Source organism: Schistocerca nitens, chromosome 1 (genome assembly GCF_023898315.1).
Source record: "Schistocerca nitens isolate TAMUIC-IGC-003100 chromosome 1, iqSchNite1.1, whole genome shotgun sequence".
Taxonomy (NCBI): Eukaryota; Metazoa; Arthropoda; class Insecta; order Orthoptera; family Acrididae; genus Schistocerca; species Schistocerca nitens.
Genome location: NC_064614.1, coordinates 1,206,689,945 through 1,206,705,750, shown reverse-complemented (window position 1 = coordinate 1,206,705,750; position 15,806 = coordinate 1,206,689,945).

Sequence of the window (15,806 nt, the reverse complement as noted above, 5' to 3'; positions counted from 1 at the left end):
TACTCGCATCCTGTTTGATCGGTGTTGATCACGTAATCACGATTAGAACCGGTCATATGTGACGTCGTTTGCGTCCTGAAAAAAGCCGCCACTTCCTATATATCTTCTATTTTTTGTACCTCCTTATGAAAGACGTATTTAATGACGTGCCGTTGACGAATTTTATACTCAGATTTGAAATTTCTTGTCCAAGATAATGATGCAGCAAAAGTAAAATCGTTGTGGGCCGTATATTGAAGCGCTGCACCTGCAGCCCAATCCTGAAGTATTGTTGTTACATTCTCGTTACGACAACGAGATTCGACAAATCGGTTGTATGTCCACTTATTTATCGCCTGGTATTTGTCTTGTCTTGTCCCTCCTTTAACGATATCACTTTCCCACAATTTCAAGTCCTTCTTCCTTTTCAGGGCTGTTGTTGCTCCCTTCTTTTGCAGTGTTTGTTAAGTTCCAATCTGGATGGTTCCTGACTAGTGCCTTTACGTTTACTTCAAGGGGTATAGCGCCGTAGTTCAATCGTTTAGTAACCCGTGAATATTTCCCAACTGTTATGACCATTTTGCGATTCACTAGTCGGGATATCTTCCACTGAATCACCTTCTGCTTCGTCTTCATGGTATAGTACTTCAGTATCGACAAAAGTCATTTCGTTCGTCAGCTCCAAAAATCACTCGACGATAGTCGCTCCTATCAATCTGGAACGCCGAGAAACAGAACTGCCTGCTTCCGGTCGTGCACTGATTATGCATCTGTCTTGCAACACTTTCACAAACCAAAACACAGCGTCGGTAACTTCCCGCTTGCCATCGTCTGTGACAGGCTCCCAACGATATATTACAGCGCTATAGTTGAATTCTTTTATCTTGGCGGCTCGCGCATGCCCGCCCAGACGCGGGAGATTGCTGCGTTGCCAGTTGCACACGACGCACGCGCCAAGAGAAGCAACGCCATAGTATAGTTACGTTTAGGGGGGAGCGCGCAGTTTATGAAGTAAAGCCACCACGGCCGCATTAACCCTTTCGCTGCTACAGAGACGTGCTCCCCGCATTCCGCGCTGTGCGCGATTTTGTCACTGCACTGCTCGCCTGTGCTGACACATGGTGTTTCCCACTGCTTTGACACACTTATCATTCGATTTCACAAAAACTATTTGGCCCAAAAATTTGATTTTCACACATCTTCTTGACTGATACCTTCCCCCCACTTCCTTTGACTGATTGAAGTGCTTTAAAATAAAGCCAAACGCGCCCGGTGTAAATAAAACTTTTATTACAGTCGCGAAAGACGGAATATTTCTCAATATTACATACGACACCTATGTGGTACTTAAATTAAATGAGATATTGTTATACAGTAAATTTTATATGAAATTTAGGTACCTTGTCCACATTTCATTCTCAACATTGTGGCAACTAAAATCGACCATACGGAAAGTATACGCTATGGACTTTTACCTCTGCAAACTCTTCAAAATTTCGTGCAATGGTTTACTACATTTAACGCTGCACAATAACTGGGTTGAACATCGAAACAAAATTAAGTCATTTATGGAGGGAAGGTATCAGTCAAGAAGATGCGTAAAAATCTAATTTTTGGGCCAAATAGTTTTTGTGAAATCGAATGATAAGTGTGTCAAAGCAGTGGGAACACCATGTGACTGCACAGGCGAGCAGTGCAGTGATGACTTCGATATTGTTTTTAAATAAAGAAAATATTCAGCATTGCACAAGGTTTGAACTCTTGGCCTTTCGCTCCCTAATCCAACGCCTTAACCGTTACACTAGCGCAGCTCGTCCTACAATGTCGCTCCATACGGACTCTAACAGGTGACGCAAAATTCTGACAAACACTGTTGGTATGCCTATGAATTACTCGCACTTCGTCGAAGTACAATAGGAAATAAATAATTACCGCTGTTCTTTATTGCGAAAAAGCGGTTCGTGAAATTGATACAAACACCTTTCCTTGCTATCGCCTGAATTAAGAGTCTTATTGCTTGTTTGGTTTAATTAATTAATAGAAAATGAAGCAATTGGTATCAAGAATGGTTTTTCCAAACTTTCAAAAAACAAAGTCTGCTATCAAGACATTGCTTTTGTTCTATTACTTCATTTATGACTGAACGTTTCTAAAACTGAAGACACTCGTCCGTGCTCTCCTCTGCAGTCGAGATCTGGCAACGTCGTTCTCTGTTCATTGGCTGACTGTATTTTTTGACGTCAGATGCGCAGAACGAACCTAAACTCGGCCGCCAACATAAATGACATGCACTTTAGTCGAAGGGTGTACATCCTCCATTATTCAGATTATGCACCTGAAAGATATGACACAACAAACAATAACTAGTTACTACGGCATGAACAGACGAGCTAATTACTGTAAACTACATAAAGTACTCGTCTTATGTTACTTACAGAAGAACACTGTATTCATTCACAAAACATATTTCAAGCGGCGCATTAACGATGGAAAAATCACTACATGTATCCACGAGGTTCGCGGCAGCCTAATGACGGAAAACAGCTCTTTCCAATTGACTTCTATAGAGCTGGTGCTGGACACCTTTACTATTCCAGGTTCACAACTATGATATGACGAAGAGGCAACCGGGACAACATAACTCTACCCGAGTGCATTCTTTCCCGTGCCTCGCTGTAGAAAGCGTCGCGCGTTTGGCTATCTGTGATTCCTCGTGAGGAATTCGCAGCACTCTTACTCGGAGTTGTTTTCATGTGACAAGACTTAAAAGTATAACGCTATACTAACTCAAGGCGTTTGGGAAATTAGTTTGCCTACCTTATTATTATCATTCCTTATTGATTTAATTACCATATTAACCCTCGTATCCTTATCATTTGAGATATGGAAAAATACAAACGAAAAGAACAACATCCGCTAGGTTTCTTCGAGATTCGAACACGGGTTTTCCGATTCCCAGCCAGTTACCTCGGCCGTTGTGCTATTTTTCTCATTTTGTTCGTTTTCGTTCGTTGCATCTGCTCGGGGCGAGGGTCGTGAGACACCCGTTTAAGTTCGTCGTTGATCGATTAACTCAGTTTTTTATTTTTTTATTTTTTTAATTTTTATTTTTTTTTATTCCAGAGAGCAGCTAACCTTCTGACCGAACACGCAGAGCTAACATGCCGGCGTGAAATGCGTTTACCATGAGGGTACAGAAGCGGCGGTTGTAAAAGTTTCTTTCCTCGATTTCTGGAAAAGTTTGCGTTTGCGGACCCCATAGTTGATGATGAAAAATGCTCTATTTACAATTATCTATCGATCCCTCCAATTTTGAGTCGATTGCTCATCGTAACATTTAGGGGTTATTTTCTCAAAATTGCGGGGTTGTTGACCCAAAATACCTTAGAGCCCTTCGTTTTAGGTTGTACACAAGCGACCTGCCAAATTTGAGCCGAATCGGTTGGCCGTGTCTGAGGCCTTCCCCTTGTGAGACGGGCAATTCGAAGCTACTTCATCGACGATTAGTGGTGAGACCGTTGCTTGCTGGTGCTGTGCCGGCGTAATTCAAAATTACATGTTTTTCAGGTTCATTTCTAAGGCTTGCTTTCCAACTGCGTAGTCATGCAAGCAAGATTAATGATTTACGCAATGTCTATGTTTTCTACAGGATGAGTCACCTAACATTAGCGCTGGATATATTTCGTAAACCACATCAAATACTGACGAATCGATTCCACAGACAGAACGTGAGGAGAGGGGCTAGTGTAACTGGTTAATACAAACCATAAAAAAATGCACGTTTTTTAAATGGAACCCCGTTAGTTTTGTTAGCACATCTGAACATATAAACAAATACGTAATCAGTGCCGTTTGTTGCATTGTAAAATGTTAATTACATCCGGAGATATTGTAACCTAAAGTTGACGCTTGAGTACCACTCCTCCGCTGTTCGATCGTGTGTATCGGAGAGCACCGAATTACGTAGGGATCCAAAGGGAACGGTGATGGACCTTAGGTACAGAACAGACTAGAACAGCACATTACGTCCACATGCTAACACCTTTTTATTGGTCTTTTTCACTGACGCACATGTACTGTACATTACCATGAGGGGTGACGTACACGTACACACGTGGTTTCCGTTTTCAATTACGGAGTGGAATAGAGTGTGTCCCGACATGTCAGGCCAATAGATGTTCAATGTGGTGGCCATCATTTGCTGCACACAATTGCAATCTCTGGCGTAATGAATGTCGTACACGCCGCAGTGAAATGAAATGAAATGAAGTCCCATGCTTCTTTACAGAGCGTAGGGGAACGATGCGGGAGACCCGCACCGCCTTACTGGGCAAGGTCCTAATGGAGGTGGTTTGCCGTTGCCTTCCTCCAACCGTAATGGGGATGAATGATGATGATGAAGACGACACAACAACACCTAGTCATCTCGAGGCAGGAAAAATACCTGACCCGCCGGGAATCGAACCCGGGACCCCGTGCTCGGGAAGCGAGAACGCTACGGCGAGACCACGAGGGACGGACACTCGCCGCAGTACATCTGGTGTAATGTCGCCGCAGGCTGCCACAATACGTAGTTTCATATCCTATGGGGTTGTAGGCACATCACGGTACACATTCTCCTTTTACGCACCCCACAGAAAGAAGTCCAGAGGTGTAAGATCAGGAGAACGGGCTGGCCAATTTATGCGTCCTCCACGTCCTATGAAACGCCTGTCGAACATCCTGTCAAGGGTCAGCCTAGTGTTAATTGCGGAATGTGCAGGTGCACCATCATGCTGATACCACATACGTCGACGCGTTTCCAGTGGGACATTTTCGAGCAACGTTGGCAGATCATTCTGTAGAAACGCGATGTATGTTGCAGCTATTTGGGCCCCTGCAATGAAGTGAGGACCAATGAGGTGGTCGCCAATGATTCCGCACCATACATTTACAGTCCACGGTCGCTGTCGCTCTACCTGTCTGAGACAGCCAGGATTGTCCACGGACCAGTAATGCGTTCCGTAGATTCACTGGCCCGTGGTTTGTGAAACCCGCTTCATCGGTAAACAGATAGAACTGCAATGCATTCTGTGTTAATGCCCATTGACAGAATTGCACTCGATGATTAAAGTCATCACCATGTAATTGCTGATGTAGCGACACATGAAACAGGTGAAAGCGGTGACGATGCAGTATGCGCATGACACTATTTTGACTCAGTCCACCGGCTCTCGCAATGTCCCGTGTACTCATGTGTGGTTTCATGGCAACAGCAGCTAACACACCAACTGCACCCGCTTCTCCTGTGACGGGCCTGTTACGGACCCGTTTGCATGCCACGACCATACCTGTTGCATACAGTTGGCGGTAGATGTTTTGCAATGTGCGGCACGTTGGATGCTCTCTGTCCGGGTACCGTTCTTCATACACCCTGCAGGCTTCAGCTGCATTTCGTCGACACTCGCCATAGATGAGTATCATCTCCGCCTTTTCAGAGTTCGAATACACCATGGTCATAGTTCCTACAACACTACACTATCACAGACATCTGGTAACACGGTGTACTACAGTTGGTCTGCGTGCGGAGACGAATGCAGAATAACAATAGCAGCAAGCGCTACATGCGGACACTGCGACAGCTAGACCAAACCACAACAGTGCACTATAGCCACACTCGTAAACACGGTCGTCATCGTAAACATGTCCCTGCAGATGCTGCTCGCCGACCGTGGCCCGTGTTTGTTACAACACGCAACTGAACGTCGGAGGTTTCAAGCGTCAACTTTAGGTTACAATATCTCCGGATGTAATTAAGATTTTACAATGCAACAAACGTCACTGATCACGTATTTGTTTATATGTTCAGATGTGCTAACAAAACTAACGTGGTTCCATTTAAAAAAAACGTAGGTTTGTGTTAAAAAACATACTTCCGTGCATTTTTGTATGGTTTGTATTAAACAATTCACGTTCGGTCTGTGGAATCGGTTCGTCAGTATTTGATGTGGTTTACCAAATATATCCAGTGGTAACGTTAGGTGACTCACCCTGTATAGTGTCAGTATATGACATTACAATATCCTTCAGATAAGCAAGATCAGTACATTGTTCATTTCGCGTCTTGAAAATGCGAGGATCAATATCTACTTTTCATTGAGACATCCAAGCATATCGTTCGTTTTTCACATTGCTTTCCCACTCTCTAAACAGTATTTTGGCGTTTGGAAAGCATGTGGGACTACTTTTCTGTCTGTGTAAATGTGTGGTACTGTACAACCTCGTGGTACGTTAAAGGACATATGTATGTATTATTCATGAGAATTCGTGATCATGTTTTGAATAGTACCTGAGTATAGAACATGCCATTTAGCATGTAAGATTCAGTCTTAAATCTTACCTGCTAGTCTGCATATTCTTCACGATAAATACCTCTGTTTGGAGTTATATTTTGTGAATGATTATGTGAGTCTTCCACTGAAGATTATCACTCTGTGTCTGATATCGACGTGCAATAATAATAAAAATCAATCAGTTTCAAATTTATACGATAAATGCTGGAGTTTCCCTTTTTTTGAAATGAAATTTATCCCATATCACGTACTTGACTGTGACTCAGAGGAGATAGACGAATGTGTACGTCGTGTAATCTACTCTGAAACTTGCAGAGCAAGCGAATTCACAAGACGAGGAAAGTGTATTAGCTTTAGTAGAAATATCACTCGTAAAGCGCTTTAGTACATGCCGAGCATTTTGAACAAAGTGAAAGACTGGCCAACTTTTCATTATAAAATTAATTCTTTCGATGTTTGCTTTTTTTTTACCATAAGATAAATTAACGTCTGTTTATTAATGTAAGGAAAACTATTCTTAAGGATGCTTCTAGTTAATGAAAATGTTTTGGAACAGCAAAAACGTTTACTGAACTAGTTAAAGTTTATTTTATGTTCAGTTGACGTCTTAGTTCATCAAAAGCGGTCAGCCAGAATGAAGCTTACACTGTTGTTTGAGACACTACACATAGGTTACTGAGAAGCGAACACTACAGCATTCGAGAAGTATAGTTAACAAATTTGCGAATATGGGGTGTATCTAAGCAACACAAAATTTCCGATACTCCACTATGTAGCCTGCATTATAACGTTGATGACAACTGACAGTGCACTTAATCTTCAAGGATTTAACTAACCTTGTTCTATGGAAATCTCAAGCAATAAAAGACCCATCTGTATAAGGAATTGATGGAATATTTTTTGTGACTACTTCAGAATGTGATAACATTCTTTCAGTCTACTGTTGACATAATTGGAAGTTCATCTGAGAAAAAAGAAACAAATTGGAAATTAGGTATCACACCAAGAGAATAGCTCGCTGTTTGTCTGAGGTAAATATATAATCACATTTTTTGTGTTAATGCTAACGAAAAAGAGTTTTCATCACTTAATTATTGCTTAATTTTATCACATAGTACGATGAAAATACAGGATGATTGAAACAGAAAGAACAGATCTCATTTGTAAGACAAACTATGAAATATAGAAACACATTGCGCTCCTCACTGGATAGAGAAAGGTTGAAAGTTTTATGTTAGCACAGACACTATACCATACACTCAACATGCGTTGCTCGAGAAACATCGAAACGGTGGTCCATTTCACTCCATACATTAATCAACAGGTCCCTGTTTATGGAATCGACAGCGTCAACAGTTCGATTTCTTAGCTCTTGAAGAGTAACTGCCATAGGTGGGACAGAGGCTGTGTGTTTTATGTACCCCCAATGAAAACAAAATCGCAATATGTGAGGACGATGACCTAGGAGGCCGAAAGTAATGAGCAAGAGCTTGTTGTCCACCTCTTCCAGTGCAGCGTTGTGTGATGGCGTTGTTAAGGTAATGCCTCGCCTCATGTATCTGCATTTCAACATGGGTTGGCGTTCCTGTCGCTTCGACTTCCACTCAAGAGGGCGATGTTGTGGGCGTTGCGGGTGTGTTTTCTTTCAGGTTTCAGCGCCATCGGTGACACCACGTTTAGATGCCGAAGCGATTGCTACTTCGTTAGTACACGCGACCGCCTTCTGTAGAATAGGCTTCAGTTATTCACTCTTCTTCTGCGCCCCAGAATGCGCGACGCGAATTTTCATCTTATCGGATGCCAGATGTAGGGTGTCTCCCTTCAGTTTGCTCTTCCCGTTCTTGTTACGTCCCTATTTAAGCTGTGTTTCGTCGTCGGAACGCTGAATGGAAACTCCATCAGTAAACACGGCACTTCAGTAGTTATAAAGGGAGTTACGCTGCCTGTTTCACCGGGAAAATCGAGGCTGCCTTCTGGAGGGCATCGGGCCTCAACCATACCTTCCAACAGCACTCCCCATCGCACCCACCCTCAGATTTAGTGGTAACGCATTCTTATCACATGACTCATATTCTATAACCAATGTATAGTATGACTGCCACGACTACAGAAAGAGAACAAACATTTCAATAACCGGACAGACAGTTAATAATGTGAAAAAAATAAATAAAAATTAATGGCACGAGAGTTTTGAAACCAGCTTGTCCGCTTCGCAGTTCAAAATCATGATCACTTAACCACGATCGGCAGTGGTGGCAGAGCGGTTCTAGGCGCTCCAGTCCGGAACCACGCGACTGCTAGGGCCCAGGTTCGAATCCTGCCTCGGGCATGGACTCGTGTGATGTCCTTAGGTTAGTTAGGTTTAAGTAGTTTTAAGTTCTAGGGACTGATGACATCAGACGTTAAGTCTGATAGTGCTCACAAGGGAACCTCCCCATCGCACCCCCCTCAGCTTTAGTTAAAGTTGGCACAGTGGATAGGCCTTGAAAAACTGAACACAGATCAATCGAGATAACAAGAAAAAAGCAAAATATACAAACTGAGTAGTCCATGCTCAAGATAAGCAACATCAAGGATAGTGTTAGCTCAGAAGAGGTCCTTAATTCAAGTTTTCCCTCGAGTGAAAAGTTAAATGTTTTATTTTCAGACAATTATTATCTGTCCGTCTGTCCGTCCGATGCGAGGTAACTGCGCCGTAGTATGGGGACGCTACACCTGAACAAACATCGAAACACAGGACGTGTGTTCCTGTGGAGGAATCGGCTGACCTATGACCTTGCGATCAAATGTTTTCGGTTCCCAATGGAGAGGCACGTCCTTTCGTCTACTAATCGCACGGTTTTGCGGTGCGGTGACAAAACACAGACACTAAACTCACTACAGTGAACAGAGACGTCAATGAACGAACGGACAGATCACAACTTTGCGAAAATAAAGAAAGTAAACTTTTCACTCGAGAGAAGACTTGAACCAAGGTCTTCTCGTTTCTTAGCTCCTCACGCTAACCACGGGACCACGGCGCTCCTGAGCCTATCTTGGGCATGGATTACTCAGTTTGTGTATTTTGCTTATTTTTTTCATAGTTCCATACAACTTCTTCCTGTTTTCTCGATTGATCTGTGTTCAGTTTTTCAAGGTCTATTCACTGTGCCAACTTATAACTAAATCTGAGAGGGGTGCGATGGGGAGGTTCCCCTATCAGAGCCATTAGAACCATTTTACTATTTCATGCTGCTCTATAATGCAATTCCTGTCCTTGGACCGTTCACTGTTTCTATTTTGCTAGTTTTTCATTGTTCAGTAGACCTTCTTCCTGTTTTCATGCTTGATTTGTGTTCCGGTTCTGACAACTATATGTGAGAGCGCGTGTGGTGGGGAGTTCCCTTGTCAGTAAGGGAAAATGCGGCTGCCCCGGCTGGGGCTGCTGAAAGACAGCAGTGCGGTTCGCGTCAGAGGGCGCGCCAGCCGTGTCAACACCAACACTGTGCCAGAGAGCCACCGCGCAGCAGGTTGCCTACTGGGGCAGCGGCTGGCTCGCTTCGTAGACAAGTTGCGCCGGCCTGCGCTTACAGGTTGCCCGTTAACGCTCGGTCGATCGACACGCAAAAAGAGCTTGTGTGGGGAGGGGGGAGGGTGAGTGGGGCTGCCCACCGTATTATATGAATATGTCGTATACCACCAACGGACGATACGAAAGTACGAGTGTGATCCAAATGAAAACCTTAAAAATGCTATAATATTTTAAATTGTAACAGCATCGTGGTCTAGGGCGCTGTGCCACGGTTCGCGCGGCTCCCTCTGTCGCAGGTTCGAGTTGTTTGTGTTGTCAGTATCGTAAGTTACTCTGTAGATTAAGTAGTGTGTAAGCCTAGGGACCGGTGATCTCAGCAGTTTGGTCCCATAGGAACTTACCACAAATTTTCAAAAAATTGTAACAGTGAACTACAAGCTTCTATGTCATTTTTCGACGTAGTCTCTCTGGCGTTGAATGCACGCATTCCACCGTTTCGGAAGTCCATAGATACCACGATGAAGGAGTTCTCTTGGTCGTGTGTGTAGCCAGTCGTCAACTGCAGTTTTCACCTGATCGTCATTTATGAAATGCCTGCTTCCCATTGCCTGTTTGAGTGCACCGAACAGACAGAACTTGTGGTGTCACCGCCAGACACCACACTTGCTAGGTGGTAGCCTTTAAATCGGCCGCGGTCCGTTAGTATACGTCGGACCCGCGTGTCGCCACTGTCAGTGATTGCAGACCGAGCGCCACCACACGGCAGGTCTAGAGAGACGTCCTAGCACTCGCCCCAGTTGTACAGCCGACGTTCATAGCAGTGGTTCACTGACAAATTACGCTCTCATTTGCCGAGACGATAGTTAGCATAGCCTTCAGCTACGTCATTTGCTACGACCTAGCAAGGCGCCGTATTCAATTGATATTTATCTTGTGAAGCATTTATAGTCAAGAGAGATGTTCACCAATTGTGGATTAAAGTTAAGTATTCTACCAGTTACCTCCTGTTTTGCTAGTCTTATTTTTCTGACCTGTTCCAGACCTCACGCCAGCCTGCGTGAGTTTGAACGCGTGCCTTTCGGCTTCCTCCAAACCCCGTGAATTGGCTCCTGCCAATTCACAACAGAAGTTACTAGAAGTGAGGTCTGGTAAATAAGGAGGATGTACCAGGCATCCAATTTCCTTAAGGAAAGGCTCCTTAAGGCTCAACTGTCTTACGGGCTGCATGCGGTCGGGCGTTGCCATGCCGTAGCGTACTCGTGAAGTCAGCAGACCTCGTCCCAGTCACTCCATTCGTCTCCCGGAAGGGAACGAACGTGAATTTTCCAGCAGACGTTTGAGTTCGGAAATTTTTTTGGTTTCGGCGATGAGCTGTGGCGCCATTTCTTGCATGACCTTTGCGTTCCTGCTTGGTGATAGTGGATCCAGTCTCATCGCCCGCAACAATTTTCCCTTCGGCGTGGAAATGACGCAAAAGTTCTTCACAGGCATGAACGCAACAGTCTTTGAATTCAGCAATCAGCCTCACACGGAACCCATCTTGCGAGCACTGTACTGAACTGCAGTACATTGTGAACACTATTGTGCGGTGAACCACTACTAGCCTTGAAACTTGTGGCTATTCTGTTCCATTTACAAGCTGCTCCAGTAACGCAATGTTCTCGTACGTCACTACGCGGTCAGCCTGCCCCCTCCTACACCACTCGTAGACTTGCTCCAACCACAAACACGAACCACCGAACTGCGCTATCATTCTGCTATCAACTGCGATTTGTTTGATACCTTCACTACCCAAAAAGGCATCGAAGATCTCTCCTTAATCGCGGTGCTTGTTGACAGTGGGACAGCCGTTTTGTTGACATTGCTGCCTTCTCCTGCGCTGTAGTATCACTCTGCCACCTGTCGGTCACTTTCTGAACCTCAAGGAACACTACTGCCACCTACCAACTCCATCACACAACTATCCGAAATTTTATGGTGCTTTCGAGGTTTTCATTTGAATCGCCCTTGTATATGCTTCTTCAAGGCAATACGGACATTCCGAACACCGCTGTCAACTTGGCAAATGTAAGTAGACGGCCGCTTTTCATTAGTGACGCTAAGTACGGTTCCATAGCGACGTTGCCATAGTGTGATATCATCACTCGGAAATTCGAACGTCAAAATGAATACGGATCTCACAGCCCGCCAGCGAGTAGCATTTCAACGACGCTAACTGAGCCAACAAAAGGCTTAAATTTTCGATTGCCACCAGCGTGAGTTACAATATTTTCACATAATTCGGAAGATTCGAATCTCATAAAAAGAAAGTTCAAAAGAAAATCCAGTTGAAAACTGATACTGTTTTCACGAGCGATCTTAACTTCGTCAGGTACCCATTTGTGAATACCTATAGCATTAGGATGTGGAGAGTTTCGATCGAAGATGCGCTGGATACAATCTGTTGTATTTAGGTTGCACACGTTACCACAGAACGTTGTGATGGTACACACGAAATCACAAACCTTACGCGAGACGCCAGTCCTTATGGCCGAGCTGTTCTAGGCGCTTCAGTCTGAAACCGGGTGACCGCTACGGTCGCAGGTTCGAATCCTGCCTCGGGCATGTATGTGTGTGATGTCCTTCGGCTTATGTAGTTCTAAGTCTAGGGGACTGATGACTTCAAATGTTAAGTCCCATAGTGCTCAGAGCCATTTCAACTTACGAGAGACGTAAGCACACGGCGGCCGAGGCGGTGGACGGGTGATCACTGCCGCACGTCCACTACCTGTCACAACTGCCACTCGACTGATCAACGGCCTGACATGAATATAGACATTTCATCTGCAGGTTTTGATGACTGAGTTTGCGAATATCAAAATATGTTACATATGCAACTGTATCTTGTTACTGCATTGGCTTAGAAGCTAAAAACTTTTACATTGCCAAGGGGTCATAGAGCTTAATATGTGAAATACGTTTCAACCTCCTACCTCTACACATACCAAAGAAAAGGGGGTCTTAACAGACAGACGGATAATAAATAAAAAAAATATTGTTCATGGGACTTAATTACAAATTAACGTATTTCGGAGTTTTTCCTTTCCTTGCTTCTCGCCAAATTTCATTATCATAGGTCAATGTGAAGTACCCTATAGGTTCAGGTAAAGTGAGTTTGCGAGTATCAAAATATGGCCATATATTTTGATTGCGTTTACTGAGGAGCTAAAAATTTTTACACCGCCAAGGGACCGTAGACCTAATATATGACGTACATTTCAGCTTGATAGCTTTACCCGTCCTTGGGAAAAAGGGGCCTTAACGGACAGGTAGACAGACAGATGGACAACAAATGGGGATAATTTTATGGCGATTTTTTCCTTTGCTTATAGCTACTGTAAAACCTTGCTTCTTGTCAAATTACATGATTATAGGTCAACAGGAAGTACCCTATAGGTTTTGGAAGAGTGAGTTTGCGAGTATCAAAATATGTGACATATGAGGGGCTGAGAGTATAAGCTCTACAAGTGCTTCCTGAATCAGAGCAAAGGACCGCTAGAGTTAAAAGGCTACTTATAAATTATGTGAGCTACTATCGAAACGTCAGATATTTCTTCCTAACTGTCAGTTAGACTTGTATAGTTGTAGGTATAGTCAGAGGTTGTACTAGCCCTGCATTATTTTTTATAATTACTAAAAATACTTACACCCCTTGCATTTAAAACTTTTTAATGTAAAACAGGTACAAAAATGTTTTGTTTGCTGTTCTATATTTTGAAGAGTTTTTGGTACAACACACATGGTGTACTTAGTACAGTTCAAATGGCTCTGAGCACTATGGGACTTAACTGCTGAGGTCATCAGTCCCCTAGAACTTAGAACTACTTAAACCTAACTAACCTAAGGACATCACGCACATCCATGCCCGAGGCAGGATTCGAACCTGCGACCGTAGCGGTCGCGCGGTTCCAGACTGTAGCGCCTAGAACCGCTCGGCCACTCCGGCCGGCACTTAGTACAGTACATTGTCATTATAGAATAAGGATAAGTGAATAATTAAAGGAAATCAATACAACAAGCTGAAAAACAATATCTAAATAGAAAATAAAATTAAAATGTCAAAACTAAAATACGTTTTGCGTGGTTTCCACATATACAGTCACTTATATATAGTCCGCTTTCTGTAATCCCCTCACAGTCAGTGCCTAGATAATCATAATCATTTCATTCTGTGACATCTCTTGAAGAATGTCCTTCCTATGGCAACACTGGTTATGGTTTACCATTGTATTCTCCATTTTTCACTCTTCCTTGTCACTTTCTTTGACCACATCCTCTTCTTTCTACGCTATCTCTTCATACACCCATGCTAACTGCTGCCTGCGAACAGGATATATTGTTTTAGAATTCACGATAAAAATGTCTCCTGAAGATATTTCCATTGCTCAAATTTTATTTCAATCTCATTTTGATGCAAACGACGCAGAAGAGGTGGTGACAGGGAACCAATATTGACCTCCTAAAATCCGCTTTTACAAAAACAAAAGCTCAGTATTATTAGAGGATTTTCTTTCCTGATGTAGATCCATCTAGTGTTTCTTCTGTGTCTTCAGCAACTTTATCCTTTACTACAGCTTCCGCAGCTTTAACTGAAATGAAGTTTTGTGTTTTCATTTCCGCTACAGAGAACTTACAGCTGAACTGATTCATTGCTTTAGTCCTGTCGTTGGGAACAAACACGTATGTGACGTGTTCCTTTGCCTTTTGAGAGAGACCAAAATCTTTGTCACATTTCATGCATATATGGCCTGGTCCAAGGACCTTGTGATCTATTGTGTCAGAACGCTGATTTTACATAGAGATATACGAGGGTTGGAACTTTAATAGGAGCAACTATTTATTTACAGCTCGTACAAAATAGATACGCGTCCCAAAGTTTTACTGGCCTTCAAAGTAGTCACAAGCATTGTGTATAACCCGTTGCCAGCGATGTGAAAGTCGTAGGATACTCTTAGCAGTGCCAGTTGTGTTGACAGTTCGAGCGGCGCGGTCTATTGCCGGACGAATTTGTAGCAGTTCCGAAGCAAATGCCGTGAAATTTTTCCTTCAGTTTAGAAATCGAGTTGAACTTACGAGGGCTTAAGTCAGGGGAGTACAGTAAGTGGTATAGCACTTAGCAGTCCCACCAGTCAAACAGATCAGTAACAGCATGCACTGTTCGGCTTCAGCATTGTCCTGCAAAATGATGGTCAGGTCCTGCAGAAAGTGTCATCACTTCTGTCTCTAAACTGGTCGCAGATTTTGTTCCAAAAATGAACAGCAGAGAGACAGAAGTGATGACACTTTCTGCAGGACCTGACCACCATTTTGCAGGACAATGCTGAAGCCGAACAGTGCAAGCTGTTACTGATTTGTTTGACTGATGGGGCTGCTAAGTGCTGTACCACCTACTGCACTCCCCTGACTGAAGCCCTCATGAGTTAAACTCGATTTCTAAACTGAAGGAAACACTTGATGGCATTCGATTCAGAATTGCTACAAATTCGTCGGGTAATAGACCGCGCTGCTCGAACTGTTAACACAACTGACACTGCTAAGAGTATCCTACGACTTCCACATCGCTGGTAACGGGTTATGCACAATTCTGGTGACTACTTCGAAGGACAGTAAAACTTTGAAACACGTATCTATTTTGTACGAGTTGTAAATAAATAGTTGCCACTATTGAAGTTCCAATCCTCGTACAAGCAGTATTTCGAAATATGGCATCTTTAAACATGCATTAAATATTGCTATAAATACTCTGACTTCCATACAGATTAGGCTATTGTTGTACTTTCGAAAAAATATAAAGGGATGATCAAAAAATTTCCCTTTGGAGGCATTGCTGCATCGTATATGCAACATAGCGCGAATCCGAAGCAGGTATATAAGCACCGACGTGTAGGCAAGGGATTAATGTGACATTCGAACCTTTCCAACGTAAGGGCGCTAAATGCCGAAAG